This window comes from Triturus cristatus, chromosome 10 (assembly GCF_964204655.1).
Source record: "Triturus cristatus chromosome 10, aTriCri1.1, whole genome shotgun sequence".
NCBI classification, from domain to species: domain Eukaryota; kingdom Metazoa; phylum Chordata; class Amphibia; order Caudata; family Salamandridae; genus Triturus; species Triturus cristatus.
This window is the reverse complement of record NC_140593.1, coordinates 367,022,376-367,049,225: the sequence shown is the minus strand read 5'-3', so window position 1 is coordinate 367,049,225 and position 26,850 is coordinate 367,022,376.

Here is a 26,850-nt window from a genome sequence, read left to right as displayed (position 1 = left end):
CTCCGTTCCTGTCACAAAGAGCCCGCCCTGCAGGGTCGGGGGCCCCCAGTAAATGGAGCCCTTTGCGAATATATAAATATATATATATATATATATATATATATCTCATTTCAAAGGACCTCGGTTCGAAGGTGCACTCTGTTTTGGAATCTCGTACGGGCGCCGGCTTCTCTCTCCTCCAGATTGTTGCAGCCTTACGCGTTTCAGAGCGGTAAGCTCCTTGTTCACAGGCACATGCATAGCGGTGTAGAAAATGAGAATTACACTTTTAAACTCAGCATGTAATTTTATTCGTTACTGTAGTAGGTTAAAGGTCAGTCCACAAGTGAGGCATGCTGGGCCTGTGAACAAGGAGCTTACCGCTCTGAAACGCGTAAGGCTGCAACAATCTGGAGGAGAGAGAAGCCGGCGCCCGTACGAGATTCCAAAACAGAGTGCACCTTCGAACCGAGGTCCTTTGAAATGATATATAATTGGCGGCTGACCAAGCCGCGAAGGATGCACCACCTGCGAAGTAAGGGCCATGGGGACAACGAACTGAGCACAGTCCCCAAGTGGTGTATTGGAAGACCCAGTACGGCCGATCTCGAATTCGGAAGCCCACTGGAGGGCGAAAAAATAATTTAGGTGTATGAGCAGAAACCAACTATTGGGTCAAAGCCTACTATAGGCACTACACATCCCAGCATGCCTCACTTGTGGACTGACCTTAAAAAAGTTCAGCCATCTCGGCTCCTTTCTGAAAAGGTGTAGCATGATCCGTCAAACGAAGGCGAGGAAAAATGGGGGTCCCAAAATGCTAAGTCTGCATGTATTTTCCAGAGACTTATTTAGACAAGGCTGCGGCAAAAACAGCTGAACGGAATCATACCAAATGTGGTAGGAAGATAGATCTTGGTCCACAGATTGCGCTTTTGTGATTTGGTGTACATCCATTCAATAGTTTTTGAGACATTAAGGGACAAAAAATTGTTGACTATCTATATGGTGGGTTCCATGACAGTCCAGAGAGACTCTTGCGGTAATGCAGATTTAAAAATAGAGCATTCTGATTGGCCCAGGAAACTTATTTCCCTTTGGCCATCTCGCCTCCATCGGAGTTAGACTCCTGCCGGAGCGTGCATCTGATTGGCTGCCAGCAACATAACAAAAATGATGTTGGCAGCCATTACATTTAATCAGGGACTTAGTCCGCTGTTCTGAAGTTGAACAAATATATAATATAAGGTGGCAGGGTAGGGATACCCTGCCCCCCCTAGGTCACATGGGGGAACCAGTGGGTGCCCCCTAGATCCAAAAAGAAAAAAAATCATAAAAATACGCCACAATCCTGCAAGACTCCCATGGGATTAATAAACAAGAACAAAATGGCAGCAGGGCCACATTTACTAACCTTATGCTCTGGGGAGCCCACCATCAGGCCTGTATTCATAAACAAGAGGGGCTGTGTAGCATGTGGAGCCTACCTCAGGGGCCAAAAATAGTTTATATAGAGAAGGGGGCCATGTGTCCACCTTCCCAAGCCTCCAGAGCCCCTGGGGTTTTGCAGGGATTCTGCTCGGGAGCAGAACTATGCTTGAGACCATAGAACATCAGCAAGTAGGGACTAAGTCACCATACCCCCTCAGTATCTATGAACCTGAGTCTGACTAGGTATAGGGCCTCACTTGCCCTCCTAACCTTACCAGAGAGAGAGGAGTGAAATGGCATTTGCCGTAACAGGAAACACCCTTTCGCTCTCTCACTCGTACTTGTTCACAAGATGATAAACAAGAGACACAAAAGAAGTTTAGAATATTTATTAAAACTATTGTGCTCTAAGATGCAATATTTGTGCCACAATTAGCAGACAAATACATATAAAAAATATTGCTAGCATGGTTAACAAACCATATACCATGAAAAGCCATGTCATGTTAGTAGACAGATCAGCCTAAACCCCCCTCCCAAGCCAAAGGTAGCTAAATGAATATATATCAAAGATCTCTGGGATTACTGGTGGACTCCATAGCTTGGCATACATAGATGGACGTTCTACATCTCAGCTGACGCAGCAAACTCATCTCAAGACCTTTGTTCTCAGAGTGAGTTTTTTTAGAACTCTTTTCCTCAGTTATCTGACAAGACATGTTTTCTCATAAACAGCAGATGCACTCTCATATTATGTCTAGGTGCTAGTGCCTGACCAGACAAAATAACAAGGGGCATTGTTGCTTGACTTTGTCTGTGGACTAAATTCCAGAAAAAGAACAGAACACGAAAACATATGGAGGTCCCGTGTGAAAATACAATGTGGCACAAAAGCAAGAGTGTTTATATAGTGACATGTGCAGAGGAAGGAGGCCTACAATGCGCAGAACCATTCCGACACAGGCAAAATGACAATCGGCCCTGCTGGAAACACATGACAGGGGAGCCCACCCAGGTGGCCGAAATTACTTCATAAGGGGAGGGGGGGCACATGCCTCCCTCCTTGAACCTACAGAGGCCCTAGGGAGCCCACCCCATGCGAAATTCATTTATAGGGGCAGGGGGGCTGCGCAGACCCACTCCCTGAGGAATTAAAAGCCCCAGGGATTACACCCTCAGGGCCGATTACTGTAAGGGCAGGGGCCGCACAACCACCCTCCCAGAGCTACTAAAGGCCTCGGGACCCCAATCCCCAGGGGAGCTCAGTAGCTATGTCGCTGAGAGCCCACCCCCATGCGGCAGGAATACCTGTGTTTGCTCTCGCTTGGTGGAAGCATTTTTTAATCTTCAGCCAAGTGGGACTAAACACCAACTCCGCTCTCAGCAGACAAGAGCTTTGAAAAGGCTCCTGCCTGATGAAAGCAGACTTTTGATCAATTTCTATGCCCGCACTGAAGATGGCAGGGAAGCAGATTAAAATATTGCTCCTGACCAGAGGGAGCAGCATTAGGAGCGGTTCCCTGCAGGTTAGAATAATGCAGGCTCCTGCTGTATGCGGGTAGTCGGGTGGGGCTGTGGGGGCCTTGGGGCTGCCTCCATGGCTCCCAATAAAAGTATGGTGGGTGCCCTGGGTGGGAACCAGAGCACCCACCTTTAACAAGTTAGGGCCCTGGGGGGTGGTGTTCCCGGGGCCACAATTGGCCCTGGGTGGGAGGTGGTGTGCCCCGTCCTTCTTGAAAATCACGCTGGACCATGGGGCCCTGGGGCTGAAATCTTCTTGGGGAGGGGGGTGCATGCCCCGTTCCTCCTGAAAACACACTGGGCCCCAGGGAATGGGGTGCCCAGGGCCAAAATCAGCAAGGGGAGGGGGGCCATGCATTTCCCCTCCCCTTCATTTAAAATAGATGCCCTGGGGGATGCAGTCCCCATGGCATAACAAGGCTTGGGGAGGGCGAACCACTTGGCCCGCCCTCCCCTTTAATTAAAACACCAGCCCTGGGGTCACCTGGGCCTACCGAGGCACAGGGAGAGGGGCCAAGTGGCCACCCTCACTTTAAAAAAAAGGCCCTGTGGGGGGACCCCAGGGCCAGGGTTTGTGGCCTACCCCGCTGTGCATGACCAAAGGGCCTGAGGAGTTAGGGGTTGGTAGCCTTTACAGGAGTTGGCCACTGGGCCTGGCGTGGCCAATCCCCCCACTGGGCACAGGTGAAGACCATTACGCAGCGTGGGGTTGGCTGCTTGCAGGGCGTTGGCAGCAGGCCCTGAGGCCAATCCCCCAGCAAATGACGGATGGCCCTGTGCAGTGTGGGGTTGGCTGCCTTTGTGGGGTTTGGCTACAGGTCAACCCCCTGCCATGTGCTACGTGGGGTTGGCTGCATGTGGAGTTTGGTTGCAGGGCCTGGCTGCACGTATTATCATTAAGTATTACTTTATCTTAAAAAAAATTAGGAATTCACTGAAAAAAACAAAGGTTAACTTAAAGTTATAGTTGGGTGTGATAAAAAGATCTGTTTTAATCTTCTTTTAAAACCTTAGAAATTCACAGATAAAAGCAAAGGTTAAGTAATGTTATTGCTATGTGAATTTGTCAGTGGAAACATTAATGTTTTGAACTAAAAGAAACACAGAAATTCACCAGTTATAGTTAGCAGAGCTAACTATTAGTTGTGCCCCTGCCATTTACTGTTAATAACCTCACATATGATATCACTCATGACATGTTCTATGACATTATTTATGATATCACTGATGACATATAAAATAACATTATTGATGACATCACTGATGACATCATCCTAGCTTCTTATGTATACATTGCTTTTCATACTAGGATACCATTAGAACAATCAAAGTAAGAGCAAAATACCTCAGAAAAATATGAAGTGTCTTCACTGCTATCATACATACAGCCCCCATAGGTAAAGCAAGCTTGTGTTATTTGCAACATTGACCGTAAACCATACAACTCATGAGTAGCTGATTTCAGGTTGACTATGAACCACAGATCAAAGGGTAACCTGTACTGCACACGTTGTTCAATATTCATACAACTGAGCAGGAAAAAAGCAAAGTTTCCCAGATACTCAAGCCCAGTTACATAACTAGTTCCCTACTACAGACACTCTTTACCTGTATCAAACCCCTGACAGTCACAGAACCTACACTAGGAAATGAAGTGGATATGAGTAGAAAAGTGGTTCTGTTAACAATGTTTACTCTACGGACAGAGATAACTTTGTACCACACTGTTTGCAGACAGTGAAACTCTCATGAGAAATACACTACAGAGTACTAAAAAGCATCTACGTATCTACTAAGCACAATGTACACTCTATGCAAAACTTGTCCAAAGACTGAATAATCACTTAAAAGAACTAAGGTCTGATGGTTCTAAAGATCATTCTACCTGCAACTTTCATAATATAGTGAAAACTTTACAGATAGCCTATCTTCTGAAGCAAGAAATGTACATGCTCATAGGTTAGGGCCTGGTGCACACAGTATTCTATGTTAAGTAGAAATTGTGATCCTGAGATGATAACTCAAGACTGCTTACAATAATTAATATGACGTATGTATAATCTTTACCCTGCTGGAAACATTTTCTACGGTACCAAAAATGTGCGTGGAGCATAATGAACAGCTCTCACCTGCACACAGAGATACTATTCAATACAAAAATGTATAACATGGTCAATACCACTAAACACCTATGGTGCATTAGGAGCACATGCATTTTGTAAACACTTATAAACAGTACCTTGACACAGGCTGTACAAAATTAGGAAGAAAAGTAATATGGTACTTACACTGCACTATGTAAATTATACTAGCACACTCATTGGATGATGCCATCACTGATGTCATCAATGATGTCATCAATGATGTCATCAATGATGTCATAGAACATGTCATTAGTGATGCCATATGTGAGGTCATAAGCAGTGCATGGTGGGGCACAAGTTATAGTCAGATCCTGCAGCCAACACCCACCTGCTGCCTTGCTTTTTTCTTTTGTACACTTCTTAGTCTGCGGTCTGATGGTGTCCTGGCTGAAGGTGTGCTGAAAACCACCAGAGATGATGAACTTGTCCACAAAATAAGAGGGGAAGCAGGTCGTGAGGGCTTTGTAAGTGATGCAGTTTTGACAACAGTGCAGGCCAATCACGGGAGCCAGTGCAGTTCCATTGGAATAGAGATAATGAGATCATTTTTCTTCAGGACCTGGATGAGATGTGCTAAGGAATGAACGATGCTCTTAAAAGGTGCCAATGTTGAACCTAGGAGGCCATGGAGTAATGTGTTAAGAGATGTGAGAGGTTGAATCAACTTTGCAAATAACAGTGCTAGTAGTAGAATTACCATGACAAGCTCACAACTGGCACTTCAGCTGTCAGTAGTTTGTCCAACCATCACATCTCAGCTTAGTAGAGCAGGTTCAAGATCATGCTTCTCATCAGAAACTTTAAAGCCTGGCTTTTTCCTCCACAGGCTTAATCAATGACCAGAATCCTATCCAGAACTGCTATTTTAAATATGAATTTTTAGTAAACATAGAGAAAACTGGATTAGTGCCTATATCAAGAATGCCACCAGAGGTGATGGGATGGCTCTAAATGGATCAATTTGTAAAATTGCCTCTGGAACTTGAACAATGACAATGGTTGATGTGTCGACTTTAGGGCATCACAGTTTATCAAACCTCAGCATGTGATGGATGTATACAGCTTTGAGGTATGTTTGTACAATCTAGTGACCAAACGACACACAATTGATGGACGGAACGCAGAACAAATCAAAACATTCACCCCAGTCAAGAGATCTGGGATAAATCCATCATTCTTTTGCTCACCATGTCACTCCAGTTTAGACCTGGCCATATGCAAATCAGTCTTGACCCTGTGCTTCATGGGAACAGTCCAGCTCGAACTGCCAAGCCAGGTCCTCCCTGGACCGGAAACAAGCATCCTGGGACCGGTTTTGGGATTTCACCCCTCATCAGCCAGGATAGCTTGAATCCAGTGGCACAGTGAGCCCAGGACCCATGTCTGGGCTGACCCGGTGCACATATAAATCTTTTCATGCACCCAGTACTCACTCAGTTGGTGAGATGTACAGAGCCATACACCCAGTTATATATGCAGTTGTCTTCCACACAGCCAGCCAGGACACACCAGTACAGTCACTGATACACCCAGGCACACACTGGTACAGCTACTGACACACCCAGCTATACTCTGATACACAAACTGATACATTCATGCCCACACTGATACAACCACTGACACACCCAGTCTCACACTGATACAGTCAATGACCCATTAAAAAGATAAAGTTAACTCTTTGTTTGACCAGATGGTGGTTCTAAAAAGAAGCGTTATTAGGTGCTTCCACATGGAACTTGTCCCATGTGAATACTCCTTTGCAGTGCCTCTGGATAACTGCTTGCCACAAATACTGCACTGCACATATTGAGCAGTAACCTTCTATTCCCCTCACGGTATTGTGAAATGCTTCAGGGCATCATTTTTTTTTCTTGCAGGTGGTGTATGTTTCACCTCATCCTCAATAGGTTCTGGCTGTTCACCCTGGACATCGGATGAAGCTTCAGCCATTTGATGAAGCTATTCACAAAAGTAAACAGAAATAGAGCACCGTTGCTTCTGAATCTTCTTTCTACAGCCTTCACCAGAGAAATAACTGTTTTTGGGTGTGTTTTTACATGTACTTGGTTGGGGGTTCTAATGTGTTCAATCAAAAGGTAAGGTTTGTCAGAGAGCCAAGGGGTTGCCCTCGCTGCGCACCTTGAGTGGCAGAATTTGGACACGTTACCTGGGAGTCTCCTGGATTGGTAGGGTTCTGGGGAGAAGGTAATTTTGAGTCTTAATAAGACCCTGTCTAGCTGACTCACTAATACACCTGCTGTTTGTGTTCTTGGTCTCTTATGCAGGCCAGGCCCCAAGAAGGTGGGGAATAGATTTGTGGACTTGGCCTTGGCTTTGGCCAGGCAGCATGTGGCCATGGCCTGGAAATCACCTAGTGTGGTGACATGGGTGTCTGATGTTAGTCACTGGGCATGGGCTAAAGAAAGGGCACTTCAGAGGTAGTTAGTAAGGGCGTACATCGCAGACCTATTGCTCTTCTCTGGAGGGAAGTAGTTGATGAATTGGAGTCCCATGGGAATGAGAGAGCAGTTGACATTCAGGAAAGGTAGGCTATGGGGTGGAGTCCTGGTGGGTGGCGCTTAGATGCGGCTGTAGGTTAAATGGATTGCTACCCCTGCTCCCCCCACTCCCTTGGCCCCGCAGCAATTCATGTTGTCCTGACATCCTATAATAAACCTTAGACATGCATGGACACAGTTAATGGTTATATTATAAATTATGCATATTGAAATTGTTTATTAATATTATCATCTGGAATTTAGAGCTCCTGAAATAACCCCATTCCTGGTAGGTGTTTGTTTGCCTCTGCTGGTAGAATGTGGGCATATAATTGTAGATCCAAAAAAATGAATCAGTACTTATGTTGAATTGTATGACTAATAGCTATAATCCCAGAAATCTGACTTGAGGTTTATTCTGTACTACATTGTAATATTTTTGAAAATGCCAATAAACTAAAGTGTTAAATAAATAAATATGTATTACAGAAGGGGTAGCAGCAGCATTTGAGGCCCCTTCTGTAATACAAAAGTGCCCCAGGGGCGCACAAATTGGGTGCAAAGGCCCGTTGAGCCCTGGACACTTTCTGTAATAAGGCATCTACGAAGCGAAAGACAACTTTAAAAAGTTTGTGTTGGTAAACTTCAATATGTCTAAGATATGCAAAATGAAAAAGGATTTTGATTTGATACAACACTATATCTAACCAGTGCCTCTAAAATGTGTTGCATTAAAAACAAGTAAAGAACTCATATGGGGGGGGGGTGTCCAAAAGGTAAATAATCTACAAAATTGAAGAACAGAGTACTTACGTGCATGAATCACTGTGGATGTTCACTTAACTGGACATGAAACATATTTGACTAATGTAAGATTTCTCCATTTATACTGCAATCTTGCTTTTCCACACACATTTGGGAGTTGGGGGTTGAGTACCCGCTAACTGCTTGGTGCAAACATTATGACAGCCACTCATAAAAATGATCTTTGTAGGAATGCTGGAGTTCTATTTAATTTTAAACAGCAGTTTCAATTGTTTCCTAAAATGGTTTCAACAAAACGCTACATTTAATTTCCATTCTTTTGTCTATTACATAGATTGGCCTTGTTGTGGTTGATGTGTTATCTCTCCACCCTTTCATCAGTTCCACCATTCCTGTCCTACATTCAGTTTCCAGAAATTCACCATGCTGATTGTGAACTATATAGTGCTATGAAATACATCTGCAGCATTAACAGAACTCACAGTGGCGAGGCTCCAGGTATGTGCACTATGACATCTAAGGGTATGACTTTCCTAGATTGCAATATATTTGGAATATTCTGTGAAGAACAATTCATGGCTTTATGCATGAAAAACTGATGCAATGAAAACACTTATGTACCGTAATGCTCATTGTTAACTACTTTTGTCTCTCTGAACATTTAACAATCAGACAACGTTGAGCTTTTGAGAAATATGGAACAATGAAACAGACATATATAATTATTACATATGTAAAGAACCCATATTACTTTCTGGGGTAATACAGAAAACAATCCCTCACAACATAACAAAAAATTAAAGTAAGCAAACAAGGGAACCCAAACGTGAATGCAACAAAACTAGAACTTATCATTAAGACTTGTGAGGAAATATATTACACTACAAGCTACAACATTCTGTCCCGTCAGTTGACTGGTTCAACTACCCTGTTTTCAAAACCCCAATTCATTGCTTTCAAGTGGCAGCACTGGTCCTCAGTTCATGGAGATGTTGGGCTTACTGGTCCTCCCTCTCATTGTGATGATCAACTAGCTTTTTAATCAAACAGCAAACATCACTGTTAGCATAGTGTTTCCAGTGATGAAATACGTATTGGGGGTGTGGTTTTTCTTTTTCAGCAGGTTGCTGGCAGTGGCCAATTATTTTGTATGAAATCTGCACATAGGTGTTAGACCTGTCAGCCATTTGGGTGGTCTTCCTAAAATGTTTTGCCTACTCCCGTCCTGTTGCTGAAATTCATTTTTGTTGTCTTCTGGACTATGTGTACTCTACCACTGCTGACCAGTGCTAAAGTGCTTGTGGTCACTCATCAAAAGTTATTAAAATTGGCCTACACCAGATTGGTACATGTCCCTAGTAAAGTGGTACAACATGTACTCCGGGCCTATGAATGTAATGCCACCAGTGGGCCTACAGAACTCATTTTGTCACCCAATTAGGTAGCCTTTTTTAAGCATGCCTCAGGCCTGCCATTGCAGCCTGTGTGCTGTTTTAAATTGCCAATTCACCCTGGCAGAAAAGCCTCTTACCAAGCCAAAAACTCCCTTTTTAAAACATATGTCACCCATAATGAAGACCATAAACAACCCATAGGTCAGGATGCATTGTATTTAAAAAGTTGGCCATGTTCTTTTAAGGTTTACATGTCCTGGTAGTGAAAAACTATTAAATTCATTTTTAACAACTGTGAGGCCTACCTCTCTCATGGGATAACATTGGGTTACCTTATTACATTTATTATCTGAGAGATTTTGCTTGGGAGCAGAGAGAAATGTCAGGTTTGGTCTCTAAAGAATTGTAATTTAAAATCTTCTTTAATAGTAGAGTAAGATTTTATTTACAATTATAAAAATGTCACATTTAGAAAGTTGGCATTTTTTTGTCCTAACCATTTAATGCCTGCAGCCTGCATCGCGGGTCACATGAATTTGAGTAGCATGGCAGTTGGCCTTTGTGTATTACTCTAAGCCAGTGATGCAAAGGGGGTTTAGGAGTTGGCTGGATAGGCCATCCTTCCAGAATGTGTAGGGTGGAGTTTTTCCCTGCCTCACTTACATTTCAAAGAGGCTGCCTCTGTACACTCACAAATAACTTCCCACTAGCCTTTTGTCACCACGGACCCCTTGGAGCCAGGACAAGGAGAAGGAAAATTTCAGAACCATCTGTGAGGGTGAATCTATAGAAGTTTCTTCCACTGTAAAGCTGGCCTCCTGTATAAAAATAGGACCCTCAGACCCACTCCTCAGTTCACTCCTCGACCTGTGGAGGACACTCAGAAGGCATGCCCTGGACATTAGAGGACTGCCATGCTGCTTGAGACCTCCTTTGCACTTCAGAGGACTGGCCTTTCGGCTGGAAGCCTGCCTTGAACCCTCAGAGGACTGCCCTTCTGCTGGAGGACTACCTTGCTACTTGAACCCAGGACTAGCAGAGTGACTCCAAGGGCAAGTTGGCTGGCCTCCTGCTCGGAGCCACAGGGACTCAAAAAGGTCCAACAACTTGAACCCTTCACCTGGATCCTGCCTGAAGTGAGTCATACACTCCAAGTGGTACCCCCCCAGTCCTAGACCCAGGCAAGTGGTTCTTAAGATGCCCAAACAGCCTAAAAACAAAACTTGGGACTTAGAACATGTTCAGGCAAAAAGTTATCTGAGAACAGAAAGAAGACCTGGAGCTATCTGCTCGCTGATCCGCAAAAGGTGCATTGCCGGTCACCTGACTTCGAGGTAGTGCCGGGTATGCTCTTCTCCGCAGCAGCAAATCCTGTTCAATGGCTCATCTCATAAGGGGTATTGGCCACATGGAGCCCTCATCAGCTACAGGCAACAGCTTAATCGCACTGGAGATTTTCGACTTCTGCAAAAGAGACTAAGTCCGAACGTAGAACTCTTCACTGCAGCTTTGTCCAGCGGCTCCCCGACTATGATGCCTCCTCTTCAAACAACTCCAGCTGCCTTGTCCTGCTAAACTTTACCTTCTCAGACATTTTCAGACAGTCTGCCATAACTTTTGACTTTACCCTGTTCTCACTTGACTAGATATCTACAGTTGGTTATTCAATCTTTTGGATGCTAGTTTTTACTAATATTTTTTAAAAATCATGACTCCAGTTCTACTTATTGGATATTAGTAATTTTGGTGTCATAAAATGTATTTTATTTTGCTCTATTTTTTAAATTGGTGTGGGTTTTTTCTTGTGTTGTGATTTCACTTTATTACTGTTTAGGTGCTGCATGAATGTTTTACACTAAATTAAGGCTTCTTTCGTAACAAGCTACCAGAGGTTCATTTAGTGGCTTTTCGTGGTTCTCTTGACAGGGATTATGAAGGGTTTAAGAAGGTTCACACCCCACTCAACCAGAAGCCCAATTTCTAACATTAGGCAATGTGTTCTTCCTGCTTATGTTTCTCTCCACATTGATTGAGCTGGAAATAGTGTTTGGCATCTTACTGGCAAGATTAATATGGCATGCATTGTTCTTTATTAGCAGAAACTTTGCAACATATCATTACTAATTCTTTGGAACAGTCCCTGTCTCAAAAGAGAAATTAATAATTCATTAATTATTTATTGTATAAGCTACTGGAAAAGTTAAGATTGAAAACTGTGCTGGGGACAGAGTCAAGGCTTTGGAGAATACTCATGCTGAATATTTGGCAGCTAACAGACTTATCTTATTCTGTTTTATTTGAAGCATAATCAGAGTATTAGCTTCAGGAGCAGCCTTTACCTCATTTTCTTCCTACTTGATGTGTTAAACAAGTTGTTACTTTATTTCCACTGTTAAGCAATAGATTGCTCATATGTTGTACTCTTATTGATGTTTTGCAATAGTCATATGTGCAGTAAGTATATTACTAAGATGTTCTTGTAAAGAATTCTAAGATATGTACTCAGGTCATTTGTGAAAAAGTGAGAGGACTCTCAGACTGTTTTGTCTTGAATGCCTGATTGAATGTCAAGTTTGTGATATAGTTTGTTTTGTTCGCTGATAAGTAAGATTGGAAGGGATCTGTGACATTTCTTCTAAATTAATAAAACGTCAAATTAGAAAATTATCAAATCAGATGAGAAGCTCCATGGTCAAATCTTTAATGGAATTTGCTGACTCAAATATTTGATAATCAACAAGGGTGTTTAATTTAGGGACATGCAAGCTAGATCCATACTATATTTTCAGTATTTCCATCAATGTTGTTAATGAGTTCAATTTATATTCACTATGGGCCCTAGTCACAGACCGCACATTTAGCAGTATTAAAGTAGTACTACTAAAGTACTACAAAATGTTGCTCACAACCCTACCAGTGTATAGGTCCACGTCCACCTCCACTACTCCTATATTTTCTGTGGGTAGATTTTCACACGTTTACCTCTACTACTTAGTACTAAATGTGGAAGAGACCAGGGGAGTGGCTGGTAATAGGGGAATACTTACTACTAAATGGAATAGGGTTAGGATGGGATAGGAAGAGGTTTATAGCGGGACAAACACCCACCCACTAAAGAGTAAGCCCATTGCTATTCACAAATTGCACTTCTTAAGTTACTAAAGCCAAAAAGGACCCAAAACAGTGGTAAATTGCTCCAGCTCTGAGCTGGAGTACATCCAGCACCACACATGGCCAACCACTGGTACTACAACACGCTACCATGGAAACTAATGGAGATAAGGACATAAACCAAAACCCCATGGGATTTTTTTAAATAAATTACATTATTTAAAATAATTAAAAGAAAAATAAATATAATTTCATGTAAAAGTATATCAAAATATTAAATATAGACTTTTTAGCAACATTAGATTGTAACAAAATATAATAACATTACTTTTAATTAATTCTATACCTCACCTTTGAAACTGAACCCTTTTACTAGGGTGATATCAAGATTTGCTTATGGCCGCAGTAATGGCAGAATTGAGTTAAGCAATTATGGAACCGAATGTTCCTTCAAGGACGTTGTAGGAAGCTGGCTGTGTATATCCTATACCAAAGTGAGGTATAGCGTGCACAGAGTCCAGTGGAACCCCAAAGGTCGGCAGAGGTAAAAGTAGATAGAACCGTACTCTCTATTTGTGGTAGTGTGGGTGAGCAGTAAGGCTTTAGCAGAGGGTAGTGTTAAGCATTTGTTGTACACACTCAATCAGGAAATGATTGTCACACCCTCAAAGACTGAACTCAGACCAATTTTGTTTGTATAGAAATATTCTTTTAGTTATTTTATTTTCTAGAACCAAGCAAGCCTGGCACAGGTAAGTGATTTATACTTTGCAGTATTAATACAGTTTGATATGCAGTAGTATATATACGTTGGTTTGATTACAGTAGAATCACTGGTAATGCAATGCTTTGAAACATTGCACGTATACTTTGTATTCACTTTTCAATAGGATGTCAAGTAGATTACTTTACAGATTACTTTTCTTACACAGTGTAGTATACCTGAATACTTCACTGGGACATTTCCTGTAAACAGGTAAGTAAAAGCATTTTGGTTATTTGTATACAGTTTTAGAGACTTTTATAGATTTTCCATCTCCACACTTAGAAACTTTTCCATAGAAAAACAGTCACTGTTATTATATGGGAGAAAATAGTGTTATTGGTTAACAGGTAAGTACTTTGTTGTGGGAGTTGGGTTTCTGGGGTTAGACTCAGGGGTCCCCCAGGGTCAAGGATGCACTCTTGTTACACCCTCCCCGGCACTAGGGCGGCCGGGTGCAGAGTGCTGAGGCCCAAAGTTATCCAATGGGGACACGGGGCCTCCGGTTGGTGGCTGCTTGCGAGAAGGCCACTGGGTTGTGGAAGCAAAGCTAATGGACTTAAGCTCAGGGTAAATGGGGGTTCAAGTTAGCACCAAAGGTGCACCCTCAGTGGCACTAGGGCGGCCGGGTGCAGGGTGCTGGTTTGTCATCGGGTGCCCTGTTGCTCTCAATGGGGATTTTCCGGTTTGCAAACACACTGCAGGCTCGGGGACAAAGGTCTTCTGGGTGCGACCATCACTTGGAGAGGTAATTTGGGATGCTGGGGGTTGGTTAGACACTGTCAGTTGGACCACGCAGGGTACGTGGGGCATTGGGTGCAGGGGTGTCTTTTAGGGTCAGATCTTCTTACCAGCTCCTGGTCGCATTTGGGGAGACCCTCCGGATTGAGGCTGCAGGCATCGGCTGGAAGCTTGAGGCGGGTCACGGATCACTGGATCTCGGGTCAGAGTCGCCAGGGAGACCTCCTCGTGGTGTTTGGCCACTCAAACTCGGGCCATGGGCAGGGCCGGACTGGCTGGAGCAGGCACTGGGCGTTTCCCTGGTGGGCTGCCAGGTTGGAGTCCGATTTTGGGCCCCTGGGGGCCGTTTCTGTTAAAGGGCCGATATTGCAGCATAGATGCAAAATCGGCCCCTGTAACAAAATTGGCTGTGACCGACCCTGGCAAACAGTTCGGCCTCACCCCGAACCCCCGGCCGAGCACTTTGCCAGGGCCGGTTTTGGTTCCCAGTCTGACCCTGGCCGTTGGCGATGGGTGCAGAGTGGTGCAGACTCCCGTATTACGCCGGAGCTGGAGTCTGTTGGTGAACAAATCTGGTGTTAATGGGAGACAAAGTCTTTTTTTTGGAAGGCAGGGCAGGTCCTCTGGGTTCCTGAGGCTGCTGACTGCAGGACACACTGGAGTTTTGCTTCTGCAGGTTCAAGGTGGGGACAGGCTTGTAGGGCTGGGGCCAAGTCAGTGGGCGTCCTCCTCTTCTTAGCTTCGGCATGGCTGTTCGACCCTTCTTCTTTTCTTCTTGCAGTTTCTTATCTAACTTCTTGGTTCAGGGCTGCTCCCTAAATACTGTATTTGGGGGGCATTTTAGGGGTCTCGAAGTCAGTAGCCAATCGGCTACTGACCTTAGGGTGAATACACCCTTGGTGTCCTCACCCCACATGGGGGAGTGAGCACAATCACTAATCCAGATTGAGGAGTGCCTGCTATCTGCAAGATGGCAGGTACTGAAGACTGAGCTTCACCTCGCCTCCCCCACCTGAGGGGTGGAGATGGCAGAGGCAGGCACACCTTCTGGGCTGGCTAATTTTTCTTGCCTGTCTTCCTGCCGAAAAGAAGAGGAGACAGGAAGGGGGCCTACTCCTGATAGCAGAAGAGGCTTGGGGTCGCATTACAAAGGCTGCAAGGCCTTTGAAGCTCCCCTGCCACAGATGGCTCTTCCTGGCCTGGGGAAGGTGTGAACAACTCGCCCAGGAAAGGTTTGTTTCTGGGCTCAGGGAGTGAAGGCTCCCACCCTAGGGGTCCAAAAACATGTCTTGTGGTGGCAGGCTGGTGTGTGAGTTAGGGAACCCACCAGAGGCTGGTCGTTTTTCAGATGGCATCTCTGAGTGCCTTTTTCATTAAGTCCCACACTGGCATCAGTGTGGGTTTAATGTGCTCAGATGTTTGATAACAAACTTCCCAGTTTTCAGTGAAGCCATTATGGTGCTGTGGAGTTCGTAATGACAAACTCCCAGCACCATATACTCTTAATGGCATTACTGCACTTACAATGTCTAAGAATTGGCTTGGACACTGTAGGGATACAGGGATCATGCACCTGTACCCTCACCACTGGTATAGTCCACCCAGCTTGAGGGGTGGCTGACCTATGCAAGGGCAGTGGGTTGTAGGCATGGCACACAGGAATGTGTGCCATGTCAACTCTTCACTTTGTTCTGCACCAAAACACGCAGCCTGCAATGGCAGTGTGTGTGTGTGTAAAGGTACAGGGCCTCTAAGGGTGGCACAATAAGTGCTGCAGCCCTTAGAGACCTTCCCTGGCCACAGTGCCCTTGGTACCCATGGTACCTTTTACAATGGACTGACATGTGGCCAGAGAGGTGCCAATTGGGGGTACAAGGTACAGTTTTGGGAAAGAACACAGGCCCTGGGAATCTGATTGGCAGGGATCCAGGGCCCATCAAGTCAAATTGCATCAGTAGTCTGGCAAAAGGTGGGGGGTTACTGCAACAGAAACCCAGCTTCCTACACAAGCCCCCACACCCCAAGGGCCAGGAGACTCAGCCAAACCTGGGAGAGTCTTTCTAGTCTTTCAGGCGAGGATGAATAGAGGGAAGTGGTTTGAAATTTGCATGACCTACTTCCCTTACATCCTTCTGTCCAGGTCAGTGCCTTTGGGGAGCTGGCCTACCTCAACAGTTTCAGTTCCTAATTCCCAATGCCCCTTTCCTAGTTCTTTAGTGTCTTTACCCCATCTTTTTAATTAGGGGTCAGAGGTGCCTGCCTCTGCAAATTCTAACTTAGCTAGGGAAAAACCCAGCTTGCCCACAGAGGTTACCCACAGCTTGAGTAACCCCACCTTGACCAATAGGGTCAGGGGAGCAAACTAGCTGTTTGGCAGGGGGCTAGGCCACCATGCCAAGGACAGTGCTGCCATGAAGGCTAACACCCAGCAGAGGCTACTGACAGCTGTTAGTGCCCAGAGCCACACCTTTAGCTCTTTACTGGTAGGTGAAGTGGCTAACTTACTGACTTCTTTGGGTTCTGGTGGCCTGTCTGCTGTTTTAGGGTAGGGGGTCACTACACTTGGTAGTGAAACCCTTCTTCCACCCTCTGTTCTGCCAGCTGAGGAGCTACCAGCTCAGACAGGACAGTTGCCTGACTAGTCAAGTCTTTTTGTTGACATGGGGGGACTTCACCAGTACCAATTTTAGAGTTCTTCCTTACTGGGATTGAATCTCCCTGGCCCACTGGAACTGTAGCTAACAGTTGTCTATCTTTCTTGCACTGTCTCTTCTTTTTCTTCTGGGGCTTAGCTGCATTAACTACAGGTTCAGCCCCCAGCTAAGGGATCCAGCTATCTCTAGTGCCACTACAGCCACAGGCCTAACAGTGAAATCCCCTGGGACAGCCCTTACTCTTTCTGTTTCCCCTGGGACATACTGGTTTGAGAGAACCAACCTATTATGCACCACAGTATAACTGGCACAGGTATCTCTCTGGGCAGTGGCTGGGATTCCATTCACCAGTAGGTGGTGGAAGTGTCTACTCCCCTCTGGAATCTCCAACTCTCTTTTTGGGCACATTTTCCAGTTGAAGGCTAGGAGGACTTCCTCATCTGAGGAATCACCATCCAAAGCTACACTGGCAACCCCTGGAGATACAATAGGGGCTGATTTTTTTTTTTGACTTTTTTTTTTAAAAACAGGGGAAAAATTGCAGTTGGTATCATCTTGCTTACCTTTCTAGTCAGCTTATGGCCTGAGAGATGGCGAAGCAGTCTAAAGCGCAGGTTTACTGCGAAGTTCAAATAGCCCGTCAAGATGGCAAGCATTAGGGTATGCTCTGTTAATATAGGTGGGTTAAACGATTGGAGGAAACGTCTACGGTTGGCTCACTTTGTTAAAAATAACAGAATTGATATTCTATTTCTTCAGGAGACCCACCTTCCCTGGTCCACCAGGAACCTTATGTCCCTCAGCGATTTTGAGCTGGTGGCTTGCTCGACCCAATCGTCAACAAACAGGGGAGTCGCGATCTTAATAAAAACATTTTTGGGAGGGGTCAGGCGGATAAAGTCGAACAGTCACGGTAGATGGGTCTTAGCGGAATTGGAAAGGGGCCTGACACTCCGTGTAGTGTATGGGTCAAATGAAGATGATCTGGAGATCTTCGACTCCCTAGAACTAGAGCTCGCAAGCTGGCCAACTCCCATAATATTGTGTGGCGATCTAAATATTTCTGCAGATTGGGGCGACACTGCGTTGTATCAGGGTTGGAAACCAAGAGTTCTTAGGGCAGTAAAAGCCCTTATTAATTCCCACGGGTTGAAGGATGTGTAGGGGGAAAAAGAACCATCAAAGCCTGGCTATACATATTATTCAAACCCTTACCAGAAGTTCACCAAGCTGGATTATTTCTTTATATCTCAACCGAAATAAATAGAGTAGGAATAATTAAACTCCCGAAATTATTGTCGGATCACAACCCTTTGATATTGTCTTACGAAATATCTGGATCCGATAGGGTTAGGACCAGATGGACATTCGAAAGACGTTTATTGGCATACAGAAGATTTACGGAACATTTTTTGAAATGGGTAGCTGAATTTTTTGCGGCCAATAGGTATAGTGCATCCAGAAATGGCATTTGGGAGGCATTTAAAGCCGCTCTAAGGGGTGAATCTATAAGCTATGGGGCCAGGATAAGAAAGGAGGACAGAAGGGAGGTGGAGAGGTTAATGGGGAACTTGTCGGACGCAGAAGAACAGCATATGAAAGATATAATTAATGGAAGGGACAGCAGTGAGAGCCAGAGAGAGATGCTGAAAATTAGAGCAGAACTTCAGAAGACGATCACCTAGAAGGCAACAGGAGATTATCAAATATCAAGGGCCAAACAATATGAAACGGGAGAACAGGCAGGTAGAGTGTTAGCTTTGCAAATAAGACAGGGGAAAGCAAGGAATATAATTTCCTTGATCGAAGAAAACGGGGAGGAATTCACGCAGGCTAACGAGATAATACAGGCTTTTAAGAATTTCTACCAATGCCTGTACGATGAGGAAACCCTAGATGGTTATCAGGGGGAGGAGGTGGTGGATAATGGTCCCCGACTTAACGCCTTCGGGAAGGATGAACTGGACAGGGATATTAGTGGGAGTGAGATAATAGAGGCTTTGCGAGAGCTAGCCTCGGGCAAGGCCCCAGGCCCAGATGGGATCCCTCTGGAGGTGTACAAATGTATTGAACCAGAGATCATTCCTTTATTAGTGGATCTATTTAACGGTATATTATGTACAGGAGTGGTCCCAGATTCTTGGCGGGAAACTAACATCGTAGTCTTCCATAAGAAGAGTAAACCCCGGGAGAAATTAGGCTCCTACCGCCCAATATCGCTAATTAATGCGGATACAAAGCTTTATTCGAAGATCTGGGCGAAAAGGTTGGGCAGGATCATTGGCGGTCTTGTCTCCCCTTGGCAACATGGGTTCATACCGGGGCGCAGTACTATGGACCATATTAGAAGAGCAATAGCGCTGTTTGATGCCCAGGTCGCCGGGGGAGGGGAGATGGCCATGATCCTGCTCGACACAGTAAAGGCCTTCGACCGGGTGGTTTGGGATTTTTTATGGGGAGTGCTGGCAGGGAGAGGATTTGGGGAGAAAGCCATCAGAGCTCTCAAAGCTATGTATGTAGATCCTGTAGCGAGGGTGGTGGTTATGGGGGAGAGCTCTGAGAAGATAGTCATAAAGAGAGGCACACGACAAGGGTGCCCCTGCTCCCCGATCCTTTTCGCTCTGTATATCGACCCACTTATCCAGAAGATACTAGGGTCCTCCAGGATTAGTCCGGTGGTTTGTAATGGTCATATTAGCAAAATCTTGGCCTATGCTGACGACCAGGCAATCATCACAACCAACCCTTAGCAGGCGCTTACGGCCCTGGTTGAAATAGCAGAGGATTTCGGTAGTCGTTCCGGTTATCTCTTAAACGAATCCAAAACGCAAATAATCTGCACCGGGAACATAGTCAAAAGTGATACGAGATATGTGCATTCGGCGATCTATCTAGGGATCAAGATTAATGACTCAGTGGAGAAAATAGTAGCGGAGAATTATCCCCCACTCATGAAATCTATTGAAATAGAGCTAAAGAGAATAGACGTGTTACATCTTTCTTTGATTGGGAGGGTAAATGTTTTAAAAATGACAATGTTTCCAAAAGTCTTATATTTGTTGCGAGCCATACCCCTTTTATTGGAGGAAAAATTAATAAAAAATCTGGATTCCATTTTTATAAGATTCAGCTGGCGGTATGGCAAGGTCAGGCACTCTACAAACCTCATGTCACTCCCTAGGGAAAGAGGAGGGCTGGCCCTACCAAACCTAAGACTATATCACTGGTCCTGTCTTCTGACCCAAATGTGTACTCTGTTTCAGCGTGAGGTAAATAGTGGTGTCACTAATCCAGCAGCCCACCTTCCATCTTCGAGTTATTAATTGGGGGAAAGGCCATTGGGCTGCTGTTGCGCGAAGTTGATTGTAGGTACTACAAGAGGCCCCACCTGAAGATCTTGGAAGGGGCATGGGGGGTTTGGAGGTCCACTTTAAGGTTATGTAAAATACCAAAGGTAAACCGATATCTCCATTTGTGTAATTCCAGCCTGCTCCCTTATGTGGGTGCTGATAGGAACCTGCAGGTATGGAGGGACCTTGGTATTAAGACTTTCGGGGATATATGGGGAGGACATGAACCGCTTGGGTTTGATGCCCTCCAACAGAGGTTTGATATCCCGGACAATCATTGGCTTTTGTATGGTCAAGTAGCACGGTCATTAAAGGCACTGAGACCAAAGCCTTCATTATTGGAGGACACACCCGTGATTGAAATGTTAATAAAGGGGTGTAAGAAGATCAAATTGGTCTATAAGCAGCTCATGGCAGGACTTCAAGATGATATGGAAAAAACAGAGTCCTCTTTGGCTATTAAATTGGGAGATCCCGATGTCGATCTCGACCTGGCCCTCACCTTGAATAATTTTTTTTTAGATCTACAAATCTGAGGGCCGAGCACTATAAAACCATATTCAATCTATATCATTCTCCCGCTAAATTATTCGCCTGGGGGGTCAGGGAAGACGATAGATGCCCTAGGTGTAACGCAGGGCAAGCAGATCTTCTGCATATGTTTTTTTACTGCAGTTCACTGACTTCAATCCAGAGGGAATTGGGAAAGTTTTGGGAGGGGCTGCTAGGCCACAAGATTGACCTATCCCCTACCCTGATGCTATTGGGCTGTGACCATAAGTTAAAACTGGTAAAGTCTGAAGAAGCTTTGGTCTTTATTTCTGTGGCTGTGCTTTGGATTTTAATCTCATCAGGTTGGAAGGATACTATGGCCCCCTCTTTCCAAATGTGGCTTTCAAGACTGCTGAGTATACATAATATCGAGAGATGTCTGTACGAGCAGAAGGGTAAAAGAATGCAGGATCTTGGAAATAGCTTTTGGGCCCCGATCTTAACTTGGAGGGAGATGGACAGTAGTCAGTCGAGCTAGCGTTACATGTTCTAAATCTGTATTTATTTGTGTTTTTTTTATTTCTATGTACCATTTTGCGTACTGGCTCAACAAGGACTTATGGCCTAGGTTTTATAAGGTTAACTTTATTGATTTTAAACATCTGCATCTGCGCTGATTACGCATGTATTTTTTTTTTTTTGTATTGATGTGTTCAAACTGCAAATGAAAAAAATTTTTTTTTAAAAAGGGGCTGATTTTTTTAGGCCAGCTTGGGTCCTTGGTGTGGTGTCCTGTATTGACAGTTATGACACCATACCTTGTTGGGATCCCAATTCTTACCGTGGTACCCAGTTTTAGTTTGTGAGGTGTCTTTGGGCCAACCCTCCTGCACAGGTTTTTGGGGGGCTATCTGAGACTCCTTACTTTTATCCTTAAGAGGTTCACTGTTTTTCCTCTGGGGAGCTTTTGTAACCCCTTTCTTTTGGTCACCCCCAGTGGACGTCCTAGTCACCCTTAAATTGACCTAGTGGTCTGCCTTCTTTCCCAATTCTTGGGGAGAAATTGGACTTTGGTCTACCAGGTACTGATGCAACTTTTCATTAATACAATTACTTAATATGTGTTCTTTCATAAACAAATTGTAAAGAAAATCATAATCTTGCACTTTTCTTCCAGTCAACTAGCCACCTAGTGTTTTCATTGAGTAGTCTACAAATTGCACCCAGGGCTGACACTGGGTTTTCTGAGCCCCCCTGAATCTAATTCTATACTCCTCAGTTATGAGCCCAAATCCCTCAATCAGAGTTTTCTTCATGGGGTCATAAGACCCAGCATCTGCCCCACTAAGGACCAGAAGTCTGTCTCTGCACTTACCAGAGAACTTTTCCTAAAGGAGTGCCCCCCAGTGAGTTTTCTTCCCTTTTCTGGCTTCACAAGCCCTCTCAAAGGTTGTGAACCACTTGGTGATATCATCACTTTCCTCAAATTTAGGGACAATCCCTTTGGGGATTTTGGGATCATAGGGTCCTTCCTATTCTACATTTTTATAATTGCTGCCACCATTGATGGTTCCTAGGCCCATCCCTCCTCTTTCTTTTTCTAGAGCCAGGAGTCTGGTTTCTAGGTCTAATCTTTTGGTCAACCTGGCTAGCAGGGAGTCCTCCTCCTTGAGACTGTCCTCAATGTCCTCAGTAGTACCTGATCCACCTGTGTGGCCTCTAGGTACTGAGAGGTTTATTCTTGGAGTCATGACCCTGGGGTCCTTTTCTCCCTAAGGAGTGAGGGGGGGTTGGACGTTATCCTCATCCCCTCCATCCTCTTCCTCTTCTGAGATGTCTTCACCATTCTCAGAGGGATGGTCCTTAGCATACCCTGCCAACAGCTCCTGGAGCTTTTGTTTGGAGGGATGGGACCCTGTGACTACACGTGTAATTTGACATAGTTACCTTAACTCTCTAAATTATAAGTGGAGATAAGGGGTGAATATGAGCTCCTCGACCTGGTTCTCTATGTCATTGTGGCTATTTTCACTGACAGCTATATTCTTGTTAAGAAGCATTGTTAAAAAACTTCTAACCCCTTTAATCCCTAACTAAGGTGACTTTTTATTGTTCTAAAATTCTAAAGGGACTTAACCAAGGCCCTAACAAGACTTTTAGTGATTTAGAAAAAATTGACAGTTCAAAAATCAGAATTCTAAAGACAATTTAAGAGTTCTGTTGTGTGCGCAGGTGGTAACCAAGTTAGTCCAACAAATGCAAAGTTGTATATCCAACCGCTGACCCACCAATGTAGGAATCTGGCTCTGTATATACTATACCAAAGTGTGCACAGAGTCCAGTGGAACCCCAAAGGTAGGCAGAAGTAAAAGTAGATAGCACCTTACTCTCTATTTGTGGTAGTGTGGGCGAGCAGTAAGGCTTTATCAGAGGATAGTGTTAAGCATTTGTTGTACATACTCAATCAGCAAATGATTGTCACACACTCAAAGACTGAACTCAGACCAATTTTGTTTGTATAGAAATATTCTTTTAGTTATTTTAATGTCTAGAACCAAGCAAGCCTGGTACAGGTAAGTGATTTATAATTTGCAGTAATAATACAGTTTGAATTGCAGTGGTAATTATACTTTGGTTTGATGACAGTGGAATCACTGGTAATGCAATGCTTTGAAATATTGCACATGTACTTTGAATTGATTTATCAATAGGATGTCAAGTAGATTACTTTACAGATTACTTTTCTTACACAGTGTAGTATACCCGAAAACTGCACTACGTAAACACGTTTTGGTTATTTGTATAAAGGTTTAGAGACTTTTATAGATTTTCCAACTCCACATTTAGAAACTTTTTCATAGAAAAACTGTCAATGTTATTATATGGGAGGAAATAGTGTTATCGGTTAACAGGTAAGTACTTTGTTTTGAGAGTTGGGTTTCTGGGGTTAGACTCAGGGGTCCCCCAGGGTCAAGGATGCATTCTTGTTACACCCTCAGCGGCACAAGGGCGGCTGGGTGCGGAGTGCTGAGGCTCAATGTTATCCATGGGGGATACGGGGCCTCCGGTTGGTGGCTTCTTATGAGCAGGCCACTGGGTTGTGGGAGCAAAGCTCTTGGACTTACGCTCAGGGCAAATGGGGGTTCAAGTTAGCAACAAAAGTGCACTCTCAGTGGCACTTCGGCGGGCGGGTGCAGGGTGCTGGTTTGTCGTCGGATGCCCTGTTGTTCTCAATGGGGTTTTCCGGTTTGCAAACAGACTGCAGACTCGGGGACGAAGGACTTCTGGGTGCGACCACCACTTGGAGAGGTAAGTTGGGATGCTCGGGGTTGGTTAGACACTGTCAGTTGGGCCACCTAAGGCCGTGGGGCATCAGGTGCTGGGGTGTCTTTTAGGTCTCTTCAGAAAAAGGGGGGAACCCAAATTAATAACCCTCCGGCATCTGGGTATATAAACAGTAATAAAGAAAAATAATGCCTCGGGACCAATAGTGGAACATATATTTTGGTGAGGAGATAGATAAATTATCTCCTCCCTTGAGTTATATTTTTTCTCAAAAAAAACGTTGTTGTTCTATTTTACATGAACGTCAAAGGCAATTCCAACCAAGAAACAAATATTTTTAAACTTTTAAGTTGTGTGTGTGTAAGTAATATTTATTTTATACTTAACATCTTTCTCACAATTATATAAAGATCAATTTTTTAGATATATACACATAAACATTTACAAAATTTACAATACTTACATACAAAGACAAAGAAACTGAACATATACATATCAAAACAGCCCTATTATTCAGTTAGGATGCCTATGAGATTATTTTACTAGAACATTTCTTTCTATCGAAGATCACTCCTAAAGAGACACTTTGAGATCTTATAATTACAATCTCCACCTTATTAAAGTACTCTTTGCTATTTACTCAAAATAACACAAAATCAAACGAGTGTCTTCAAAAAGATAGTAAGAACAATTACTAGTCTCCCCCCCCTTTTTTTCTACAGAGGTGAAGCGTAAGGATATTCCAATAGACTTCCGAACAAAACGAAAAAATATTAAATCATGACAAGGCTTTGAATTGCTGGAGAATAGAGATTTGAAAGGTAGGAAGTGTTATGGACCGCTTATGGAGTTGTCTAGAGTATGCGGCTAAATGTTATGGCAAATTACATGTGGTCTTTGTTCTTTATTTGCCTAAGAAAACGATTGAAAGTGATCTGGTAGAAAAAATTACGAATAGACCCCAGGTTATAACAGCAGAATGACATTTAACAGTAAGTTTAATAAACCTAATAGAGGTGCTTTGGATCATTATATTTAACTATGAAGACACTCTTCTAATGTGGCACTTATTTGTTTCTAGCGCTCTTAGATAGAGAAAAAGAATAAAGGGAACACATCCGTTTACCTTAGGAAATCGTTTGTTGAAAAGAGGTAATATATGTGTCCTTTGTCATTGTACCACACGATTTTTCGAAAGGTCTAGAATGAAATTTAAGTGGAATTATCTCAAGGGTTCTCTCTGGATTCACTCCACTTTTATGATAAGGTAGAACACGTATGTAGTGGTGGAAGTACACAATTGGGTGTGTTTTACTTTATATCTTTTATGACCTTGTTGCGGCCCGCCACTTCAGCGCTTGTAACAAAATGAAACTTCATTTTTGTATGATATGTTCATGTGTGTATATAGTGTATATAAAAACATATGTAAAAACAAGGATTAATGTACAAACGGATAAAAAGGAATATTTAATTTGTTCCTATAGGTTGAACTTTATGAAATTATACGTTCAGGTGCCCTAGTCCTGATGAGGCCTAAAGATTGATTTGGCTGAAACACGTCGACAACGATTTTGAAGACACTTGTTTGATTTTGTGTTATTTTGAGTAAATAGCAAAGAGTACTTTAATAAGGTGGAGATTGTAATTATAAGATCTCAAAGTGTCTCTTTAGGAGTGATCTTCGATAGAAAGGAATGTTCTAGTAAAATAATCTCTTAGGCATCCTAATTGAATAATAGGGCTGTTTTGATATGTATATGTTCAGTTTCTTTGTCTTTGTATGTAAGTATTGTAAATTTTGTAAATGTTTATGTATATATATCTAAAAAATTGATCTTTATATAATTGTGAGAAAGATGTTAAGTATAAAATAAATATTACTTACACACACACAACTTAAAAGTTTAAAAATATTTGTTTCTTGGTTGGAATTGCCTTTGACGTTCATGTAAAATAGAACAACAAAGTTTTTTTTGAGAAAAAATAAAACTCAAGGGAGGAGATAATTCCTCACCAAAATATATGTTACGGGGTGTCTTTTAGGGTCACATCTTCTTACCAGCTCCTGGTCATGGTTGGGGGGGCCCTCCGGATTGAGGCTGCAGGCATCAGCTGGAGGCTTGAGGCAGGTCAGGGATCACTGGATCTCGGGTCAGAATCGCCAGAGAGACCTCCTTGTGGTGTTGGGCCACTCGAACTTGGGCCGTGGGCGACGGGTGCAGAGTGGTGCAGACTCGTGGATTTTGCCAGAGCTGGGGTCTGTTGGTGAACAAATCTGGTGTTCACAGGAGATAAAAGTCTTTTCCTTGGAAGGCAGGGCAGGTCCTCTGGGTTCTTGAGTTTGCTGGCTACAGGACACACCGGAGTTTCGCTTCTGCAGGTTCAAGGTGGGAACAGGCTGGTGGGGCTGGGGCCAAGTCAGTGGGCGTCCTCCTCATCTTAGCTTCGGCATGGCTATTTGGTCCTTCTTCTTGTAGTTTCTTGTCTAACTTTTTGGTTCAGGGCCAACTAGTTGGCGATGCTGCGAGCGCAAAGTAAGTGCTTCTATTTATTTATTTATTTACTCTCAACTTTCCCGTCGTATGTCACACTATACCCCCCCACCCAGCTCTGCCCCCGCCCCGCCCCGCCGCCCTACAGCGTTACCTGTGCGAGCCGACCCTGTCCGCAGGTCCAATAACACCCCCACCACCAACAACATTTACCACTTGCTTCAAGC